Here is a 23,163-nt window from a genome sequence, read left to right as displayed (position 1 = left end):
CCTAGAAGCTAGCCTATGGTATGATTGTTGATGTGTATGTTGTCCTATGGACTAAAACCCTCCGGTTTATATAGACACCGGAGAGGGTTAGGGTTACATAGAGTCGGTTACAATGGTAGGAGATCTGAATATCTGTATCGCCAAGCTTGCCTTCCACGCCAAGGAAAGTCCCTTCCGGACACGGGACGGAGTCTTCAATCTTGTATCTTCATAGTCCAGGAGTCCGGCTGAAGGTATAGTTCGGCTATCCGAACACCCCCTAATCCAGGACTCCCTCAGTAGCCCCCGAACCAGGCTTCAATGACGATGAGTCCGGCGCGCAGATTGTCTTCGGCATTGCAAGGCGGGTTCTCCTCCAAATTCTGTGTACCTGTTTGAATAAAGTCCGGTTTCTTGTAGATGTTGCGCTCCTTGGCTTCTACGCCCAATAATGGCCGTCTCCCACGTGTCAAACGAATATGAAAAGTTTGAGTGTTTTTACGTTCACACCCCTATCCGCGTAAATGAGCTGCCCTATTTAAGGGGACGAGGATTTAGATCCAATCCACACCTTCTCCCTTCCACGAGTGTTCATCAGAGCGCATCCGACAAAGGTCCATTCCACCATGGCCAGCCGCCGCAACTCCTCCGCTTGCCCTTCCAGCCCGAAGCCTGGATATTGGGAGAGATGTTCCACTCCGCATAGCGAGCTAGTGACGCTCCAGACCAAGGGATTTCTCCCCGCGGCCTATATGGTCCCGATTCGAGCCGGTCTTGCCGTCTACAAGAGCAAGCAGAGAATGCCCCTAATCCATCCAAAGGAGAGCGGGTATGCCTTGTCCCTTACTTAATAAGGGGGCTCGGATTTCCCATCCACCCATTTCTCCGGGGGCTGCTGGAGTTCTACGGCCTCCAGCTACATCATCTCACGCCTGCCTCAGTATTGCATATTGCGGGCTTTGTAGCCCTCTGCGAGCTGTTCTTGGGTATTGAAGCTCATTTCGGACTGTGGAAGGAGCTATTTTGCCTCGTGCCCCGTTCCAAGAAAGGGTCAATGTATCAAGTGGGAGGAGCCGAAGTATGGCGCATCGCCGGGACCGGATATCTGTCTGGAACCCCAAAGAAGGCGACCGAAGATTGGCCCTCGGAATGGTTCTATATAGAAGACGTCCCGCTGCCGGATCCTATCCGGATCGGCCTCCCAGAATTCGATAGTGCTCCCTTAAAGAAGCGCCTAAGCTGGCGTCCACGGAGCCCTCGAAGGGAAAGTGACAGGGACATCGTTTACCTGATAGGCCGAATAAGATTGTTGGCCAATTCCGGACTAACCATGATCGGAGTTATGGCCGAATGCATCATGCGGGGGGTGCAGCCACTTCAGTATAGAAGTCACCCCATGTGGGATTTCAACGGGGAGGACGACGCCACCCGCTACGGCCGTAAAGGGCCGGATTCAGTTGCCGCTCTATTAAAGATCTTGTCCACTTTGTACAAGGGAGAAGAGGAGGAATTTCTCCGCGTCAACCCACAGGGTGGATTCTCTATGCACAATCCCCCTAGCTGGGTAAGTGGTCACATTTACTTGCTCATCCGTTTAGTGTTCCCATTGTTAAATACTTAGTCTGATGACTTCAACGCAGGAACTGCGCCGGGCTGTTAAGGAAATAAGCAGCCCGCCTCCACAACCCGAGGACCCAGGACGGTCTCTCGACCCGGCCTCTCAAGAGGATCCGGACATATCTGTGGAGCTGATTGATGGAGTGTTCCATCAGTTGAGCGAGGACAACGCCGTGGTGGCCATTACGGCCGATTACCCAGGGCTAATCCTGACGCCCCAGGTACTTGAGATCGAAGTCCCAGTACCCCGGATAGGGGTCTGTCCACGCGTGTTCAATTTCCCGACTGCAACCGAACTCTGCAGGGGAGGTTTTTGAGGCGGAAGGCCGAACCTGTGGCGACAAGCCAACGAGGGGCCGCAGGGCCCCGTGGGCAGAAAAGAGGTGCAGTCCGGACCGAGGCATCAGCGCAAAGGTATGGTGCGCCCCTTTACCCCAGTTGTTATACCTTCGAGGCATATTTGACACTCGTGCCCTCTTCAGGACAAAGAGACCTCGCCGGACTATATCCGGAGAGGCTGCCAATCGCGCCTCCACCAGCCAGGCTCCGGGGGCGGAGGCGAACGCAAGGCGTGTGCCAGACATTCCTCCGATGGAGGATGTGGAAGGGTTGTCTGCCACCAACTCTGAGGTGGAAAGCGCCATGAACCACAGGCGTCGCCGGACAATTCTTCGTGACGCTTGCTTCTCCCAAGAGGCGTTAGATGCCTTCAATTCAGGAGATGCGCACCTCCGTGCCGCTCAAAATGGTCTAGCCAGAGCCACGGAGCAATATGTAAAAGACATAGGGTAAGAAAATTTTGGTAAATATATATGTAGCAGTAGCCCCCGAGACTCGAAACAGTTAGAATAACTGGTTTAAGGATCATTTGATATGCAGGTTCTTACAGAAAAGAATTCCCTACTGTCCCAGGAGCTGGAAGAGTGCAAAGCCCAACTGGAGGCCGCACTAGCCGCGGCAGGGGAGCCTAAGGAGGCCCTCTCTGGTAATATACATTTCGAAAGATAAGTATTTTCCGAAGCACGGCTTTGGTGTGAATCTGACAAATAAAATTGTAGATGGCACCGGATTGAATCCCGAAAAGCAACATATCCTACGCCAGCTAAAGGCTGGTGAGAGGGTGCTATTAAAGGTGATGGGGGAGAAGAACGTTCTCCAAGATGCCAACACCCGGCTGGGCGTCGAGCTAAAAGACGTTCGTGCCCAGCTATTAGACTCCGTGAAGGAGAATCAGCGGCTTCCGTGCGGCATATTTAGTAAGTGCTTGAACGAACCTTTTGAAAGAAAGTTCAGCGGGGAAGTCGACTGACAGAGCAATGTCTATAGGTGTGTTAACAGGTCGTCCGGCGGGGGAGATGCCCGGTTCCACGGGTGACCTTCTTCCCGAGCTCTCGCAACTGCTCGATCGAGTTTGGCAGGCGATGTGAGGTGTCGCCCAGGCCCTGTGGCCATCCGTCTCCATGCCCGAAGGTATTGGAGAGCTTGCGGAGAAGCTAAAGGGAGCACGGCGGCGCTTCCAATTGTGGAAGATATCAGCCTGCCGTCAAGGCGCTAGGGAGGCCTGGGCCATGGTGAAGACGCGGTAATCAAAGGCTGACCCCAACCACATGGCTGAGGTCGGTCCTATAGGGCCCGATGGGAAGGAGATCCCTGTAAGCTTAGTGTACGACCAAGTAGAGTTGGCCGCAAAGTACTCCCAGCAGGACTGTAAATTAGACATCCTGTTAGATGGTATTGAAGAGGAATACAATCAGTCAAAATGACTATGTAATTGAATTGACATTTATAATGCCTTCTAGCCGGATTGTAGATCATTTGTCATGGCCGACCTTTTCGCTTCAACCTCGGGGCCTGACGGTCCGGAGTGTGTCCGAATTCCCATGCAGTTATATAGGAACCGGGGAATGTGTGGAGACCAGACGTAGGGGTCATTAGTGCGTGAACAGACAAGTGCCCGACTAGTTATGTTATATTACATGCTTAGTAAGAAACATCTTCCAGGGAGAATAGTTCCGTTGGGGGTTCCTTTCCCTGGGGGGCATGCCCTAAAGTGCATGTCCATGCTGCGAAAAGAAACGCAGTAAAAATGCCTGGGGGCACATAGATAAAGAAAAAGATCATCTTTAGTTCACCGACCGAATATTCTCTTAAGAACGCTAGCTTTCGGCTTCACCCAGTCTGAGGTACACGTCCGGCTTATCCGGCAGGAACAATCACAGAGGTGCTCCCTTTACCACCTAGCCGAATAATCGGGAATGTAGGGGTAAGCATAGGAGCCAGGCAACCCAGCTTGGCCAAAACTTAAGTCATATCGATGCATATAATGGTGAATAAAAGGTACATGCGGAAGTTTGACACATGTGTTAGGCATGAAGCCCGTATAAATAAGCTTCTGTTTAAAGAAGCCCCCAGGTTTACTGAGCGCGAATAGCGCGTTAATTTGTGAGCCTTTAAAGGTTATAAGAGAGAGAAAAAGGGAGAAGGAGAGAAATGTAAGACATACAATATATAAAAAATGGACAGAGTAAGGAGACAAACACAGGATCCGGCACTAGGCATAGAATCTTCGGAGACGGGCTGCGTTCCATGGGTTCGGCTCGAGTCGGTTATCCGATGCGCGGTACGCTCCACCAGTCAGGACTTGGTCAATTATGAAGGGACCTTCCCACTTGGGCTTGAGTTTGTCCTTTTTCTTGTCCGGCATGCATAGAACTAATTCGCCAACGTTGTAATTTTTGGCCCGTACTTCTCTGCTTTGGTATCTTTGAGCTTGCTGTTGATAGAATGCGGAACGGGCTTTCGCCACGTCACGCTCCTCCTCTAATGCGTCCAAACTGTCCTGCCGATCGAGCTCGGCTTCTCTTTCCTCGTACATGCGCACTCGAGGTGAGTCATGAATTATGTCGCAAGGCAGAACTGCCTCTGCGCCGTACACCATGAAGAATGGTGTGTATCCGGTGGTGCGATTCGGCGTGGTCCTCACCCCCCAGAGTACGGAGTCAAGCACCTCTACCCAGTGCGTGTTAGATTCCTTGAGGGACCGCACTAGTCTGGGTTTGATGCCGCTCATGATAAGACCATTTGCACGTTCGACCTGGCCGTTAGTTTGTGGGTGATAGACAGAAGCATAATCGAGCTTTATGCCCATGTTTTTGCACCAGAGTTTTACCTCGCCGCCCATAAAGTTCATGCCGTTATCAGTGATGATGCTGTGGGGGACGCCGTAACGGTGTACAACCCCGGATATGAAGTCTATCACAGGTCCGGATTCGGCCGTCTTAACAGGCCTGGCTTCTATCCATTTGGTGAACTTATCCACCATGACCAGTAAGTATTTGTGCTTGTGGGTTCCGCCTTTAAGGGGTCCAACCATATCAAGCCCCCAGACCACAAAGGGCCAAGTGATGGGGATAGTTTGGAGGGCGGTGGGTGGCATATGGCTTTGGTTTGCAAAGAGCTGGTAGCCGGCACATCGTTGGACTAAGTCCTGAGCGTCTGCCCGGGCCGTCGGCCAATAAAATCCTGTACGGAAGGCCTTGCTTACCAGGGACCGGGCTGCAGCGTGATGACCGCCGAGTCCGACATGGATTTCAGCCAGGAGATTCTGCCCCTCCTCTTTGGAGATGCACCTTTGAAGGACTCCGGTAGTGCTTTTCTTATAAAGCTCTCCCTCGTGGACTCTGTAGGCTTTGGATCGCCGCACTATGCAGCGTGCCTCATTTTGGTCTTCGGGGAGTTCCTGCCTAGTAAGGTAGGCGAGGAATGGTTCTGTCCACGGGGCGATGACGACCATTATTACGTGGGCTGAAGGTGTTATTTCAATGGCAGAGCCTCCGATTGTGTTAGAATGTTCAGTGTCGGGCAGTGCAGTTGGGTCCGGGCTGTTATTGTTCGGCTCCCCTTCCCATGCCACGGATGGCTTGAAAAGCCTTTCCAAGAAGATGTTGGGGAGGACTACATCGCGTTTTGTGCCGATGCATGCCAGGACATCTGCCTCCTGATTATTTTCCCGGGCTATATGGTGAAATTCAAGTCCTTCGAACCGAGCTGACATTTTTAGGACGACGTTGCGGTAAGCTGCCATTTTCGGATCCTTGGCATCGAAGTCTCCATTTATTTGGGAGATTGCGAGGTTTGAGGCCCCGCGCACCTCTAGGCGTTGGATGCCCATGGATACTGCCATCCGGAGACCATGTAGAAGGGCCTCATATTCGGCTGCATTGTTGGAGTCCGTGTACAGAATCTGTAGTACGTATTGAACTGTGTCTCCCGTGGGGGACGTCAAAACGACGACAGCCCCCAGTCCAGCCAACATTTTGGAGCCGTCGAAATGCATGATCCAATTTGAATATGTGCAGTACTCTCTAGGGAGTTCGGCCTCCATCCATTCTGCGATGAAGTCGGCCAAAACTTGTGACTTGATGGCTCGTCGTGGCTTATAAGTTATGTCGAACGGGAGGAGCTCGATGGCCCATTTCGCAATCCGGCCCGTTGCGTCACGGTTGTTTAAAATGTCGTTAAGTGGTACTTCTGAGGCTACTGTTATTGAACACTCTTGAAAGTAGTGTCGTAGCTTCCGGGATGCCATGAATACCGCGTACGCAATCTTTTGATAATGCGGGTACCGTGATTTGCAGGGAGTGAGGACAGTGGACAGATAATAGACCGGCCTTTGAAGGGGGAATTTGTGTCCGTCTGCTTCTCGTTCGACGACGAGCACTGCGCTTACAACCTGATGTGTTGCTGCGATGTACAATAGCATTGGTTCGCCGGTGTTTGGCGCGGCCAGGATTGGGTTTGTTGCCAGTATGGCTTTTATTTCGTCGAGTCCGGCCGTGGCTGCGTCCGTCCATTTGAAGTGTTCGGTGCGCCGAAGGAGGCGGTACAGGGGAAGGGCCTTTTCTCCCAAGCGGGAGATAAAGCGGCTTAGAGCCGCCACACATCCGGTTAAATTTTGTATTTGTTTGAGGTCCTTTGGGATATCCAGTTGCGACAGAGCTCGGATCTTGGCTGGATTTGCTTCAATTCCTCTACTAGATACAATGAAGCCCAAGAGCTTTCCGGCTGGAATGCCGAAAACACATTTTTTCCGGGTTGAGCTTGATGTCGTATGTTCGGAGATTATCAAATGTGAGCCTCAAGTCGTCTACTAGAGATTCAACATGTCTTGTTTTGACGACCATGTCACCTACGTATGCCTCCACTGTTTTACCGATCTGGCTTGCCAAACATGTCTGAATCATGCGCTGATATGTTGTGCTGGCATTTTTGAGCCCGAAGGGCATCGTGTTGAAGCAGAATGGCCCGTATGGTGTGATAAATGCCGTTGCGGCTTGGTCTAGTTCTGCCATCTTGATTTGATGGTAGCCAGAATATGCGTCGAGGAAACACAATGAATCGTGTCCTGCGGTAGCATCGATAATTTGATCGATGCGGGGGAGGGGGAAGGGATCCTTTGGGTAAGCCTTGTTAAGGTCTTTAAAATCAACACACAGGCGCCAGGATTTGTCCTTCTTTGGTACCATCACCAGGTTTGCTAGCCAGTCTAGATGTTTTATATCTCTGATGAATCCGGCCTCTAATAGCTTTGCTAGCTCCTCTCCCATAGCCTGTCTCTTAGGTTTGGAAAAACGCCGAAGAGCCTGTTTGACAGGTTTGAATCCTGTTTGGATATTTAAGCTGTGCTCGGCCAGCCTGCGTGGGATTCCTGGCATGTCTGAAGGGTGCCAGGCAAAAATGTCCCAGTTCTCTCGTAGGAACTCTCGCAATTGCGGCGTCGACATCAGGATTTAACTGTGCCTCGATGGAAGCTGTTTTATTGGGGTCCGTTGGATGGACTTGGAATTTGACTATTTCGTCCTCTTGTTTAAAGGAGGTAGATTTGGATCGTTTGTCGAGTACCACATCGTCCCTATTCACCGTAGAGCGCAGCGCAGTCAGCTCCTCAGCCACTAGGGCTATTGATAGTGCCTCGAGGGCCAATGCGGCTGTCTTGTTTTCGGCGCGGAGTGCTACGTCCGGATCACTAGCGAGAGTGATGATCCCGTTAGGCCCGGGCATCTTGAGCTTCATGTACCCGTAATGGGGTATTGCTTGGAAGATTGTGAATGCTTCCCGCCCTAGTAGAGCGTGATAACCGCTGCTGAACGGGGCCACCTGGAACGTGACCTCTTCGGACCTGTAATTGTCCGGCGTGCCAAACACCATATCTAGTGTGATTTTTCCTGTACAGCGCGCTTCCCGACTGGGGATTATTCCTCTAAAGGTTGTGCTGCTTCGCATGATGTGGTTCCAGTCTATATCTATTTTTGAAGAGTTTCCTCATAGATGAGGTTCAATCCGCTGCCGCTGTCCATGAGTACCTTGGTAAGACGAAAGTCGTCCACTATTGGACTGAGGACCAATGCAGCTGGTGCTCGGGCTGTTCGGAATTTAGGTTCATCACTGGCATTAAAGTAATGGCCGTGTCACTCCATGGGTTTATTGTTGCTACTTGGTAGACTTTGGCAAGGCTGCGGAGTATCCTTTTTCGCATATTATTTGATGCGAAGGTCTCGAAGACTGTTAATACCGTATTGGTGTCTCTGGGGTGGCTTTTTGTGGCCTCCGGAATTAGGAGGTTTTCGCCAATTTTGGCCACCTTCCGGAGTATCCAACATGCTCTAAGGCTGTGAGTTGGTGTGGCGTCCTCTGTACTATGAATTTTACAGGGTCCATTAAGCCATCCTTCCAGTACGGTTTCATGCCCTGTAGAGGGTTTTTGCCTTTTGGTGTTTTACCCGGGTGTCTGGCGATGATGCACCCTTTTATTTTGGACTGGGCTTGCCTTAAGGGCCGGATTGTCCCAAAATTTTGTTTCGGTTTTCCGGGTGCTTTCCATCGCACAATACTTTCGTACTATGGACGCTAAATCAGCAAAGCGTGTAATATCACGGCGACTTATGGCGTTGAGTATTCCCTTGTCCATGGAATTATTGCAGGAGAATGAAATTGCGTCTTCCTCGCGGCAGCCCTTTATCCTGTTCATAACCAGGAGGAATCTGGCCCAGTAATGATGTACTGTTTCTTTAGGCTCTTGCTTGATTTGGGATAGATTGCTAATGTTCGGGTGGGTGGGTGGAATTAAATCCGAAGCCTTACCCCTTCTGAGGCTCAGAGGCCGAGGAATTTCCGAACTCGAAAATTTGGATTCCTGGATGTTGTCCAATGAATCCAGCCCGTCGCCTGATTCTAGGTTCAAGTCTTGAGTGATATCCTCCCCTCCGCGGACATCCGGCTTGGAGGGATCGGAAAGCCGGACGTAGTGAGTCCTTAAGATAGATGAAGGGTCACCGCACTGTCCCTCTACCATGGCAACATGATGGGTGGCTTGGGGAGAGTTAACCTCTCTTAGATCGGTTTTAGGCCCAATCTGGTCGTAATCCGTAGCGACTCCTAGGGCGGTGAAGCGATCCAAGAGGTCGTTTATGGAGGAAAGCTCTATTGGATCTAACTGCTCAGCAAGTTCCGAGTTGACATGAAGATTGTTTTCGATGGCTCGAGAGGTCATCGTCGGCGCAGAAGCCGAACAGGTGGTCATAAGAAACCGCCTAGACGGAGGGTTTGGCCGACAGCCAAAGCTCCCTTAGCAATGGTGCCGTCTTTAAAGACGGGACGAGGCATCCTTCCTGATGGCGACGACACAAAGGAACTCTCAATGAAAGGACCAATGTCGGTGTCAAAACCGGCGGATCTCGGGTAGGGGGCCCCGAACTGTGCGTCTAGGCCGGATGGTAACATGAGGCAAGGGACACGAAGTTTTACCCAGGTTCGGGCCCTCTCGATGGAGGTAAAGCCCTACGTCCTTCTTGATTAATATTGATGATATGGGTAGTACAAGAGTAGATCTACCACGAGATCAGAGAGGCTAAACCCTAGAAGCTAGCCTATGGTATGATTGTTGATGTGTATGTTGTCCGACGGACTAAAACCCTCCGGTTTATATAGACACCGGAGAGGGTTAGGGTTACATAGAGTCGGTTACAATGGTAGGAGATCTGAACATCCGCATTGCCAAGCTTTCCTTCCACGCCAAGGAAAGTCCCTTCCGGACACGGGATGGAGTCTTCAATCTTGTATCTTCATAGTACAGGAGTCCGGCTGAAGGTATAGTTCGGCTATCCGAACACCCCCTAATCCAGGACTCCCTCAACTGGTGTGAAGTCCACCCCAGAAAAAGACAGTAACTCAGGATGATGCGCCGATAACTTGGCCGTTCACACGGGCACGACCAATTGTACGGGTGTAGTGGCGCGTTCAAAAAAAAGGGATCAAACGCTCAGCCTATGTATTTCTCGTCTAAATAGATAATTTAGTGCAATTGGTTATTTACTTTAAACATAATGCATTGACGTGTTAGTGTAGAGGCACACAAAAAGAAATGGATATTGTAGTCCGCTACTTAAAAGTGTTACCTCATATGATTACATAGCCTCCATTTCATAAATTGTGTACCCGTTGAATTCATATATGAATATTACATATATTACTTCATAATAGAACCTTAAATCATCCAAGACTAATGATTTTTAATGCAAGAGTAACAATGGTGCATGTACATGATAGCTACATTGGTTGTTTGAAGAAACATCACTGTAACTTTGGCACGCACAACTGGAAAGGTTTATTTAAATAGAAAAAAATGTGATACGTGAGTGTCCAATCTTTATAGCCTTGAATCGATATTGTACCTTTGGCCACAATACGAAGTAGATATTGATTTATGTTCAAGCGATGCACGTCCACGATCGTAGATAGTGATACGTGAATGAATTGTGCAATCTCTCTCACACGCATACATATCTCATTTCCCTGTGGGCATCAGAATCACACACGCGCACTTCGTGTATTTCTCTCCCTTTGTCAAGGTTAGAATTCGTCTTTCTACCCCGTCCTACAAGTCTCTCACACAGAAACACATATGCTCTCTCTGTCGAACACGCCCACCCCTTTAGTTCCGCCCACCCACAACCACTAATGTCTCAAAGTATAATAATGTCTCTCACACATATGCCTAAGGTTAACTCGAGTTCCGGAACCATATGAATACATACAATGGGATTCCAGCAGAGCACCTTTTGTTTTGAGATTTCCCTCACACACACACACACACGCACACACACATTGTTTCTCGCTTCAATTTATCTAGAAATGGATGTATCTAGACTTATTTTAGTTATAGATACATACAATTTATCCATTCTTAGAACAAAAATTTCCAGCTAGCTGGAGAGGGAGTACATAATATAAATGGCCGCCCGTGGATCTCTTTGTCTTCCTCATGTCCGGCGGACACTTTGCGGGGTCGACGAAGGTCCTCGGAAGAGACGAAGAAGCAAAGAAACCACCTGAATGCACAGTCATAGCCTCAGCGGTGGCCTTCATGGGACCCAAGTGGCGGCGGCCTCCCGTGTTCTACTTCTCCTCGATGATGGCGGCAGACACGGAGAAGTTGGCCACCGACTCGTCGCTCTCCGTGCACCCGACTTCTGTCTCTGCCTGCATGGCGCTGCCGCAGAAACGGGAGGCGCGCCCACAGACACGGGAGGCGCGGCACCACAAACACTGGTGGCGTGGTACGACGCGACAGCGATGGCACCCGTACCGGTGTGCTCGCCGCCGTGCCGGCGTGGAGCAAGTCGCCACTCCTCATTGAGCTGAACTGGAGCAGTGAGTTGTTGAACCACGCGCCTGCTTGGGGCAACAACTGGCTCCGTCGGGCCAAGAGAGGTTGGTGAAGCACCGAGCGGCCTCGCCTGTATTCGGAGGGCTCGGCGGGCCACCCAGCCGGCTAATATGCCGGAGAACGGCTCCTCAGAAGCCATCAGAAAAGTGGAGAAAATGGTGAAGGAGGAGATGGGGGAGCGGCGGAGGGGTGCGATTCTTTCCCGCTGTCGGTCTGGCCTCGTGTAAATAGAGGGCGGACGGTAGGAGCTTGGCCGACGTCTGGCCTTGTTTAATCTGAGGGCGGACGGGAGGAGCTCGGCCGATGTTGTGTTTAATTCCGGCCCGCTCATGAACAGACGTGTGGCCGAAATAGGTTTCTCGGTTTGCATGCGGGTTTAATGGAGGGGTTTGATGGAGGCGAGGAGGCGTGTTCAGCCGGGCGTGCCGCGAACAACGCAGTACTATTCGATTCGACAGCGGGCGGCGCTGTACTATTCGATTTGATATGAGGCGGCGCAGTTCCCGGTACGGCTTTAATGCAGACGAGGGAGGGAGTAGCGGTTCCCGAAATGTTGAACGACCAATGCATCCTCCTTCAATTAATGCATGAGGGAAGTAATGGGAGGAGGACCGGGAAAAGAGGCTGGACGATGTGAATGCAATGCAGTTTTCCCTCATATAAAGGTGCCCCTCCATTCCAATGCATCTACCACATCGTACGCACCTAAGCATTTGCCTAAGCACCTACACTAAGCGCAAAAGAGCTCACTCCAGACCCATGGCGGCGATGCGCACGAGCGGCCACCGGCTGTGCGAGATGGTCCACGACATCGGCCTGCGGCATGGCGTCGAGGATTGTCCCCAGACGGTGTTGGAGACCGGCTGGTGGATGGCCGCCGTCGACGCCAACTACGATTCTCAGTTGGACCAGATGATCGTTGCCACCACCAACAAGTTCACCGTCCTTAATAAGCTCGCGGACGACGTCGCCGTACTCCTCCAACCCGCGCGCCCGGGCTCCTCATTGCCTGCCACCCTAATCGGCCTCCATGGCCGGAACCTCTTTCAAGCACTGGTGGCCCTGCGACTGCCGCCGACGCCATGAAGAATGTCCACCTGGAGGTCGCGCTTGCTGCGTGGTGCCTCGCCCTGCAAGAATTCGTCGACCTACACATCCACGTGTACAAGCAAATCGTGTACATAGGATCTACAAGTACAGTGAGGATGCTACGACTTTGGCTTTCCTCAACCGGCTGGAAGCCTTGGATGCCTTTGCTGAGAAGCACCTCGACCTCGCCACAAAAGCCACCGCTCCTTAGCCGCCGGTCGGTGGCCCGGCGCACTAAGTTGAGGAGGAGGAGGTCGTACGTTGATGGATGCATCTTTCTTCTTGCCTTCTGTAACCACCACTGCGATCGCATCATCATCGTGGCCTTAATTCTTATTGTGTTGTTGCATTCTCATTCTAGTCAATACCGACATGGGCGATCCCTTTGCTTAATTATATGCATCACTTTAACTAGTACTCCATCCGTCAATTTATAAGTTGTGCTTACCTTTTCCATCAACTTCGTGCAACGCGCGGGCATCTTGCTAGAAACACTAGAACATGTCGGACCGCATGTGACCAAACCGACGATGCGTCAACCTAGCTACTACGTACCCTGCTTATCTGGCGGAAATAGTCCCGCCCTAGCATTTCCAACCATTATTTCTATCTATCGATCGTGCCAAGGAGCAGAACCAAAATGTTAAATTTATACATGTTTCTCTATTCCTACTCCTATAAAAGACTCAGTTGGTGATGGTGGTGTGTCTGCTATCCATCGTTTCTGACCATTAGATCTGCATCTAACGGCTGTGAGGTAAGTTGTGGCATTTTTGCAAGAATAGCCCACTTCTCTGCTCCAATTTGCTGAAGGCAACCACATCCCTCCCTCACCTCATCAAAACAGCCTGAGAAATATATCTCTACTTTTATAAAAAACCGAATTGGTGATGATGGTGTGCCTGCCATCTTGTAATATAGACAGTCCGATCTATATCTGACGGATAGAAAGCAAACTATGACAATTTTACAAAAAAACCCACACCTCTCTCCACATTTATAGATAAGTCCTTGACTCGTTCATCCTTATCTCCCACAACCTCATTGCCGAGCAATTAAAGAAGGAAGTCTCTGAAACAATCTGGTATGGTGGCCGCTGCTGGCGCCGTCCATCCCCATGCCTCCGCCTAGTCCGACCACCAGTCACCACCATGCCCCACTCCTCCTCACCTTATCTCTCATTTTTCTTGAGATATCATTTTTCGATGAAACTCTCGAGATACCATTTTTCCGATATAATTCTTGAGATATCATTAGTTTTTACACATGTGATTACTCCTGCATGGGTCAATCACAACAGATGTTTTGTAAAAAAAATGCATCTTGATGTTCCATGCAATGCACGGGCATCTTGCTAGTACTCGTATAAAAGACTCAGTTGGTGATGGTGGTGTGTCTGCCATCCGTCGTTTCTGACCATTAGATCTGCATCTAACGGCTGTGAGGTAAGTTGTGGCATTTTTGCAACAATAGCCCACTTCTCTACTCCAATTTGCAGAAAACCCCTTATTATCTTGAAAGCAACCACATCCCTCCCTCACCTCATCAAAACAACCTGAGAAATATATTTTGAGTGAAAAGTACTCCCTCCGTTCCTAAATATTTGTCTTTCTAGAGATTTCAATAAGTGACTACATACGGGGCAAAATTAGAGAATCTACACTTCAAAATATGTCTATATAATCCGTATGTGATAGTCCATTTGAATCTCTAAAACGACAAATATTTAGGAACAGAAGGAGTAATATATTAGGAGTATATCAAAACAAGAGTGATTTCTTTCAAGTTTGTGAACAAGTACTATAGTTCTACTACTTTGGTCCGTCGCAACGCACGGGCACATTGCTAGTAAAAGGAAAAGGCCTGCCGCGTTCGCGTCGCACTCCCCCCACACGCCCGGGAATCGGGAGTACTCCACGGCCCATTCGGCACGACATATAGCTTAGGGAAGGCGCGCTGCCTAGCATTTTCACTTTCATGTGGGACTGCCGTTGAGCAAACCGACTATTGGCAAACCGCACCCCGCCCGCCGTCGCGTTGGAAAACAGAAACGAGGGGAAGATCTAGTTGTAGCACAGAAACCAAGAAATTTGGTGTCAGATGGGGCTCATTGATAGAGTAGGAGCATTCCGTACTACTCTACTGCGAGCACTACTGGCCATTGGATATCATCTACATTGCAGCAGATTTTGCCACATGTAGAATCTAGAAGACTCCACATGTAGAAGCATAATGCAAAACCACCAGAATCTCATGCGTGCAATGCACATGGACCTTATTAGTAGTTGATAGTAGTAAGAAATAAATTCCGGGTTTGGCACGAGCTCGTACTGCCAGAGCACCACAAGGCCTACCGCAGGAGTTACATTTCCCTCTCAGGGCCGACGGGACCGAACTTCAGTGGCTTAGTGCCCAGCCTATGAGTTAATGACATGCGGCCCTTAAATGCAGCTGGCCCACATGTCATTGTCATCGTGGTGGTGTGGTTCGCGGCTCACTCATTCGAGATGAACCGACCGGTGGTGGCGTGGCCGTGGCGAGGGTGCCACAGCGGGGCATCGGGGCGTTACGAGGCGTAGATGGCCACACCGGCGGGTACTACCTGTAGTGCAGAAGTACTCCAGCTGAGGATTGATGCCCGGGACAAAATGTGTCACAGCCGCTGGATGAAAATTTGATGGTGCGGGAGTACGGATCGGAGCACAGTAGCGGAGCAGGCAAACTGTGTCCAATCGGGTGTGGCTGTGGTAGAAAGTTGATGGTCGCCGCAGTTCAGCTGGCCCGCATGTCATGCACACAAAGGCAGAGGAGCGGTGGGGTCGAGAGGGATGAGGCACACGTCGGGGGGATGAGGATCCCCTGATGTGAACAATCCTACCATTCTATCACTGACATGTGGGACTCGCAAGTGTGGGTCCCACCAGTCAGTGAAGGAAAGGCAGGGTAAGGCAGTGATAGCCACGTCAGAGGATCCATGTCCACGTCGGGGGATGTCATGCTTATAGCTAGCATTGGAGCGACGTCGTGGGAATCACGTGTGGGTGTGGCAGTGGTAGAAACAAGAAACGTGATGGTCGCCATGGTTCAACTTCCATGGACAAGCTGCATGTCTGCTGACACATGTATGTCAAAACTAGAGTGTTTATATTTCAAGCACGTGAACAAGTATTATTCTACTACTTTGGATCCATTGCAATGCATGGGCCAGCACATTGGTAGTATTAGTGTCTATCTCTATCTCTACAGGCCTTCCCTCGTTCATTCTTTTCTATCACAAGATAAACTACTCATACAAATGCATCTTGATGTTCCGTGGTGACAAACCAAGGGACTTGTTTCGTATGGGACACATCCTACGATATACGCCCCCTCTCCCAATTTATTTGTTTTGAATCTTTTCGTTTTATAAGTTTCAAATTCAAATTTAGAGGGGCAGTGGGGCTAAGAGGGGTGAGCCGCAGGTCGGAGGACGTGTGGTGTCATGGGTTCGTGCAGCGTCGTGGGAACCATGTGGCTGTGGTAGAAACTTGATGCTTGCCACATTTAAGGTGGCCCACATGTCATGCACACAAAGGCAGAGGGGCGGTGCGCCCGAGAGGGGTGAGGCGCACGTCGGGGGACGTGGTGCCGTGGGTTTGTGCGGCGTCATGGGAATCACGAGTGGCAGTGGATGAAACGTGATGGTCGCCGTAGTTGAACTTCCATGGACAAGCCGTCATGTCTACGGACACATGCATTGCATACCGATCACTAGAAGGAGTAGTAGAGAAAGCTAGGAGTAGTAGAGAAAGCTAGGCGGGTAAATAGTTCCTTATTGTCAAGCGGACCCATGCTACTACTTGTTCCAAAGACATGCACACCATCAAAATAGTCCATCTATATCAATATACATCGAGAGGGAATATTTTTTATACAAGAGAGGAAATAGTTCATCCATCCATAATGCCCTGCTGCACACCAAGCTCTCTGGACCTTGCAGCTATCTCGAAATTAACACGGGCATCGAGGGCAGCATATTTTATCCACTCGTACGTCAAGGGATAATTCTCCCATCCATACGACCTTAATGCCAGCGTCTCGTCACCCTTTTGAATATTTGTTCCGAGCACAAAATTTGCTACGTCGAATAGGGATGGTGTCGGTTTATCACAATCTTCTACAGGAATTTTTATTCTAGTTTGTAGGTCAGCGATGCTTTTCAAATCAAGGTTGTATGGCTCAAACTTCTGTTTGTCCCCTGCGATGGCTGGCCCACAGAATTATATGTCCTCCCGAGACAAGAAATCGTGAAGCACACCTGGTATGGAGGGCGCATGTATGATGTGGTACACCAAAACATCATCTTCGAGGCACAGCTGAAGGACATCGGCGCGTTGGATCTTCCTAGTGGCACGCTCCGTGTACTCTGTGTCGAGACAGATGACATTCATCTCCACCTTTTGGAGGGAGTTGGATACATTGTTGATCCACTTCCGAACAACCCTTGGGTGGTCAGTGATTGTGGCAACTATGCTCAACGAGCCTTCGACGAGGACATGTTGGATGCTAAAAACCTGCATCTCGATCACTTTCGCCATTTGGAACCGCTGGACCGGAGGGCTATGGTTTGGATAATTAGGATTAGATGGCTAGTCTAGCTGAAGAAGATGATTATTTATAGGGGCTTCGGAATTACTCCAGGAGGATGTGAAGAGGTTATAACAATATGAATGCAGTGTGGTTTGGATGCAAATGAAGATCAAGGAGTAGTGAAAAGCCGAGGAAAATTGGTTCCCGATGGAGAAGTAAATGGGAGAAGTTATGCACATGCATGAGGAGAGCTGCGGTGGTTTGACTGCTGCATGCAATGGATTGGACGGGCTCTTCGGTTGCCTTTTCTCTCTCCCACACGCATAGTATGGCCCACTCGTATGCTGCAGTTTATTGGCCGGAGTCTGGCTGTAGCTGCTCATGCGTATGCTAATTAATGCTGTGAATGCGGGGCATGGAAGGAAATGGGCGCATTCAAAAGGGTATATAGGCAGACTAATTAGAGAAATACTAAAAAAAGTTATGCGCAGACAAAAGAGGACCGGAGGGAGTACTACTAATGTTCCTACTACGGTTAAGGAATATGCGGTTATCCTCAAAAAAGAAAAGTCCTTCTTCGCGCTTCCGCATGCACGAGAATTTGGTTCTGCTCGCAATATGGATGATAGATGGAGGATGAAGTGAACCCAGAGGCATGCTAGCACGGGAGTGTACTCATGTTCCTACTACTCCTACTAGTAGTAGTACAACTGTGGTACACTTGATGGTCAAAATACTATTATTCATCCGGTCCACACAGTGAAGTGATAAGACCTTGCGCCCGAGGTGACACTAGTCCAGGCAGCTTGTTCGGGTTACCAAGTCAGCCTCACCTTGTGCACTATGCAGTCACTATCACTGCCGCTATATAGCATGCCTCGCCTCGTCTTCCTCTCCCCTAGCACCACTCCATCTCCATCTCCATCTCGCCGGAGATCCTGAGGTCACTCTTCATTATCTCACTGTGCCCCCGCATACCCTCGCCTCGCTCGCCTCCCCCAGTACTACTATTCCCTCGCTAGCCGCTCCAGCACTGACAGCCTTCTCCCCCGTAAATCAAGCCCCCCAAAACCCCACCTTCCAAACTCCACCATGGCCGAATGCGAACCGCGCAGGATCCATATGAGTCGTGATTGGAGCAATCTCCCCAATGACGTCCTCGACCTCTGTTGTTCGTGTAAGGATATGTTGAGCGCCCTGCGGCTGGTTGCATGCTCGAGGGGCATGCACATGGCCATCATCGAAGCGAGGCCAAAGCTTTTCAAGACACCCCGCTTGCTGCTATCTGGTCTTGCAAGATTGGCTCACCATGATACGGAGGCGTACATGATTCCCCTCGACTTCAATCCGATCTCCATTAGCGGAAACTTCTTTGCAGGTATGTAGTCGGTCGCCGTACATCATTTCCCTCGACTTCAATCCGATCACCATCGCCTAAACCTTCTTGGCAGGTATGTACTGGGTCGGCATGAACTCCCACTGGATGGCTGCCTTCAGAGAAGACAGTAAAAATTTGGTTCTCATGAACTTCCAGACCTCCCACGAGATTATCCTTCCTCCGTTGGATTATATAGACTTTTACCATCGCGGTCCTAGTCATCTAGATTACCAGGTCAGTTGGACGGACCTTATTTTGTAGAAGATTGTAATCTGCCAAGTGCCCACACGACATGCGAATTACGCAGACTTCAAGCTAATTGCCTTGTTCGACCGCGGACTCGCCTATCTTTATGCCGGTGCCTTCTTTAGCTGGAGACAACTTAGCTCGCAGTGGATCATCATCAAAGCTGATACACACTTCTGTGATGCTATTCAACACAATGGCATCATCTACGCGATCGACAAAGCAGATGGCACCACGTATTGCTGGGACGGCGCGTGTAAGTTGTTTCCGTCTCATGTTAATGATGACGCCATGACGATGTTTGAACTTTTTGTGATGATTGGCATATCCCTGTTTGAGCAGAATTTGAGTAGAACTATGGCAATGTATTAGAGATGCCAGAAATCAGCTATATTTGGAATGAGTTAATTCATGCGATTGTGACCATGTCAATACAACCAATTTGTACCCCTGAATAATCAAACGGTTAGGAATATATGGATATTCTCCTTATTTTACTGTAATCTATATACTACTACTAAATATGAGTGTGTATCAATGCCCATGTTGGTTTCCTCATTTTTATGATGTAGAAACATGCACCACATTGTTGGATTCATCTAACCATACATTAGGGAAGTAAATGTGGACATGGAGAACTCTATATTTGGAAGTAGTGAAATCCTGTAATGCTTACCATGTGTACATACCTATATTCACCCTTCAGCAATCAATGGCTAGAATAATATCCTCACAAAAATTTCGCCCACAGAACACGAGTATATAACAATGCATGGTCAGTTAGTTACCTTGAAGAATTTGTTTGTGAGGACAGAATATGATTCCATAACAAGCATGACATGGTAGTTTCCTATGAAGAATCAATTGCGAGATAACATGAGTATAACCATCCATGGCACTTCTATATTTTCGAACCCAGTATACATTTCCCTGTATTTTCCTCCCAGTTCAAAGAGGGACATATCAATGTTGTTTCTTGCATTATCCTACTCATACTCTGAACAATGTTGATATTACATTAACAATGCCTGTCCTTTTTGATATGATGCAGTGTCCCTACAGTTACTGCCCTTTGTAATCACACCACCTTTGCCAAAAACAGGGAAGCACAATTGGTTCCTCGCTCGATCAGACGACGGCAAAAAACTGATGATCATTCCGACACATGAGCCGGAAAAGTTATATTGCAAAAACCCCACTGTATACAAGCACCGTGAAATACATGAGTATCCGAACAGTGGCTGTTACGTCTATGAGCAGGATACCAGCTTGTTGGGGCCTTCAGGATTTTTTAGTTGGAGGCGGTTAAACAGCCTTGGTTCACACTCTCTGTTTCTCGGACTCAATTATACGATTAACCAGGAGATCACCGTTGGCAAGGACCTTGATGGCAGAGAGGCTCTGCCTGCTTTGGAAAACAATGTCTACACGGCGAGCCCTAGGAGTTCGGGAGCAAACTCCCCTGATTGTCAACGATATAGCCTGCAGCCAAAAGAAGGTGAAAATGACAAAGGCATCCGGATTAACTTTGATCCTTGGATGTCTCAATTACGACGGGCAGTGATGTGGTTCAAGCCTTCAGGTTCATAGGTAATTGGGCTATTGCGTTGAAAGGGTGGAGTACTGGTGTCTCTGGATCATTGGTTGCTGAAGCAGGGCTGCAAATTATGATGGTGTTGGATCATGTCACACCCTGATTTTCATGCCACAACACTTAAACTATTAATCATGATAAAATGTGGTTTGACAAAAACTTTTGAGTGTTTAGGTCTTTGCTTGATTTGATTTTTGAGTGTTGGTTGCAAGTGCTCTAAAAATCAAATAAATCCTCCAACTCTTATACTCCTTCTCCTTGATGCAAAACCGTGCCCAATGATCATGCCATGTGTATAGGACATAAAAATAATTTGGCCAAATAGTATTTTCAAAAATTAGTTTTCCAAGAACCCCTGAATTGAGATTTGCACTGCAAGTACTTAATTAAGGGTAGTAAAAATCTTTCTAAAAATATATTTGACTCCTATTAGATATAGGACACCCAGAAACCACAAAAATATAATTTTAAAAGTTATTTTCCTATTTTATTTAAACGCTTTTTCTGAAGTCCAGAAATGTTCTTTAATAGGGTGTCAGGACCCCGACTCAATGCCACATCGATCTAGCATGTAACACCTCATATCACTTTGCGGCCTCACGCACGGTATTCCCACGGGTGTCGCCTTACCTTTGCCCGGGACCGTTTGCGCCTTTTGGCACACGTATATGACAGTGTCGCTAGCATCCATATGATAAGGAGTCCGGGCTGACATGGCTAGTCGTAAACCCAAAGCGGCACAGACTTACAGGGACAGGCATCCATGACCCAGCATCGAACGTGTCGGTCATCAGCGAGTGAATCCAGGCTGTAGCACTGGGCTAGCAGGACTCCGGTGAACCGGGCTGTAGCGGGCTAACAGGACTCCGGTATTCACCGCGTGACATTTCCCCGAAGGGACAGACACAGGAACGAAGAAGGACACATGCCGGCCAGCCTAAGTGTTCCGGAGCAGTAGCAAGCTACCATGGCTCGGTGGAAACACTAGGAGACATTTCCCCGTAAGAGAGGCTACTAAAGATAAACAACTAGATGGTCAGATCCCACACATACCAAGCATTTCAATAACATACACACAATATGCTCGATATGTGCAAATACAACATGGCATCACAACATGACTCTACAACTCAAGTATTTTAATCAATAGGCTCCGAGGAGCGAGATATTACAAACAGGGGTCTCATGACCCAACACTCAGAGCATACAAGTCAAAGCACAAGCGGAAGCTATCATGTCTGGGTACAGACATCTATAAATGAAAAAGGCCGAGAAGCCTGACTATCTATCAGATCCTGCCGAGGGCACAAGATCGTAGCTGAGGTAACAAGCTAAACGTCGAAGTCCACGTGGAACTACTAGTGAGACTGAAGTCTCTCTGCAAAAACATAAAATAGGCAAACGTGAGTACAAATGTACCCAGCAAGACTTACATCAGAACTAACTACATATGCATCATTTTCAACAAAGGGATGGTGGGGTTTAACTGCAGCAAGCCAGCTTTGACTCGGTGGCTATCCTAAACTACGACTGCAAGCGACTCTTTTGAGGTGGCGCACACGAGTCCACATATTCACCATATCAATACACCACTATGGATCCGCTCCCGTCTCCCTACGAGAACGCCATCCATAGCACTCATGCTTATCTTGCGCATTTTAAAGTATCCACTTTCACTTGTCTATGAACTGATATAAGCAACCCAGAAGTCCTTTTCCGCGGACACGGCTATTCGAATAGATGATGTTAACCCTGCAGGGGTGTACTTCTTCATACATGTTTCCACCACTTAGCGTCTGCACACGACATGTGCTCGGCAGACTTCAAGCGAAAGCCGACGTGGGTGTAGACCACGACCTACCTAAACACTCAAGTCTCTAGTCCAGGTTTATCGCCTATTCGGGTTCCATCCATGAGGAGATCCGGCCGAAGTTTCGCTCACAGCCCCAAACGATGTGAACAGGGTTCCCGAGATACCAAACGGGCATCCGGTACACCGTGCCACGTACCTACCGCATCACAGCCCACCCCTACGGTCAGCGCTGTCCACGGCCTCCAATAAGCTACAAACACCAGAAACTACTTGCAACTCCTGGACAGAGGACTAGGGTGAATAAGAAGTCGAGCGGGGTCATATTTCAGGGCCCAATGTATGGTAGTAGCTGAATCATGGATCACAAACACAGAACTCAGTTCCTGAGGACGGCTGCAATGAGACAACCCACCATGTACTCCTACATGGCCTCTCACCGCTACCTTTACCAAATCGTGTTCACACACTTAGCTCACACACAGTAGGACATGTTCACACGCCTCTGATTCATCCCCGACGAACCAGGCCTGACTCAACTCTAAGCAGTAGCAGGCATGACAAACAAGCATGAATGAGTAGGCACAACAGGGCTCAAACAATTCCTACTCATACTAGTGGGTTTCATCTATTTACTGTGGAATGACAGGTCATGCAAAGGATAGAGGGGTTCAGCTACCGCAGCAAGTAACAGATGAATCGTTGTTGTCCTAATGCAGTAAAAGAGAGCAGGAGCGAGAGAGTAGGATTGTATCGGAATGAACAAGGGGTTTTTGCTTGCCTGGCACTTCTGAAGATAACATTGAGTCTTCATCAGTGTCAACGATCACATCATCGGTATCATGTCTATCGAGAGGGGACAAATACCGGCAACACAGAAGGGAACACAATCAATGCAATGCACAATATGATGCATGATCATGACATGGCAAAATGAATGTGTTTTGAGCTAATGCAACTAGCAACAGATTAAATGAAGTTGGTTTGAATACAAGATTCAAATTTAAACTCCATATGTGATTATTCAAATGCCATTTAATTGATTTGTGCTAAACAGCAGCTATAAGTTGTTCTAACATGCATGAAAATGGTACAGATGGATTCCTTGAATTTTTCTGATAATTTTTCATATATAAATTATTTAATTTGGAGTTACG

This window comes from Triticum dicoccoides, chromosome 3A, assembly GCF_002162155.2.
Source record: "Triticum dicoccoides isolate Atlit2015 ecotype Zavitan chromosome 3A, WEW_v2.0, whole genome shotgun sequence".
NCBI lineage: Eukaryota > Viridiplantae > Streptophyta > Magnoliopsida > Poales > Poaceae > Triticum > Triticum dicoccoides.
This window is presented reverse-complemented; position numbering follows the sequence as displayed.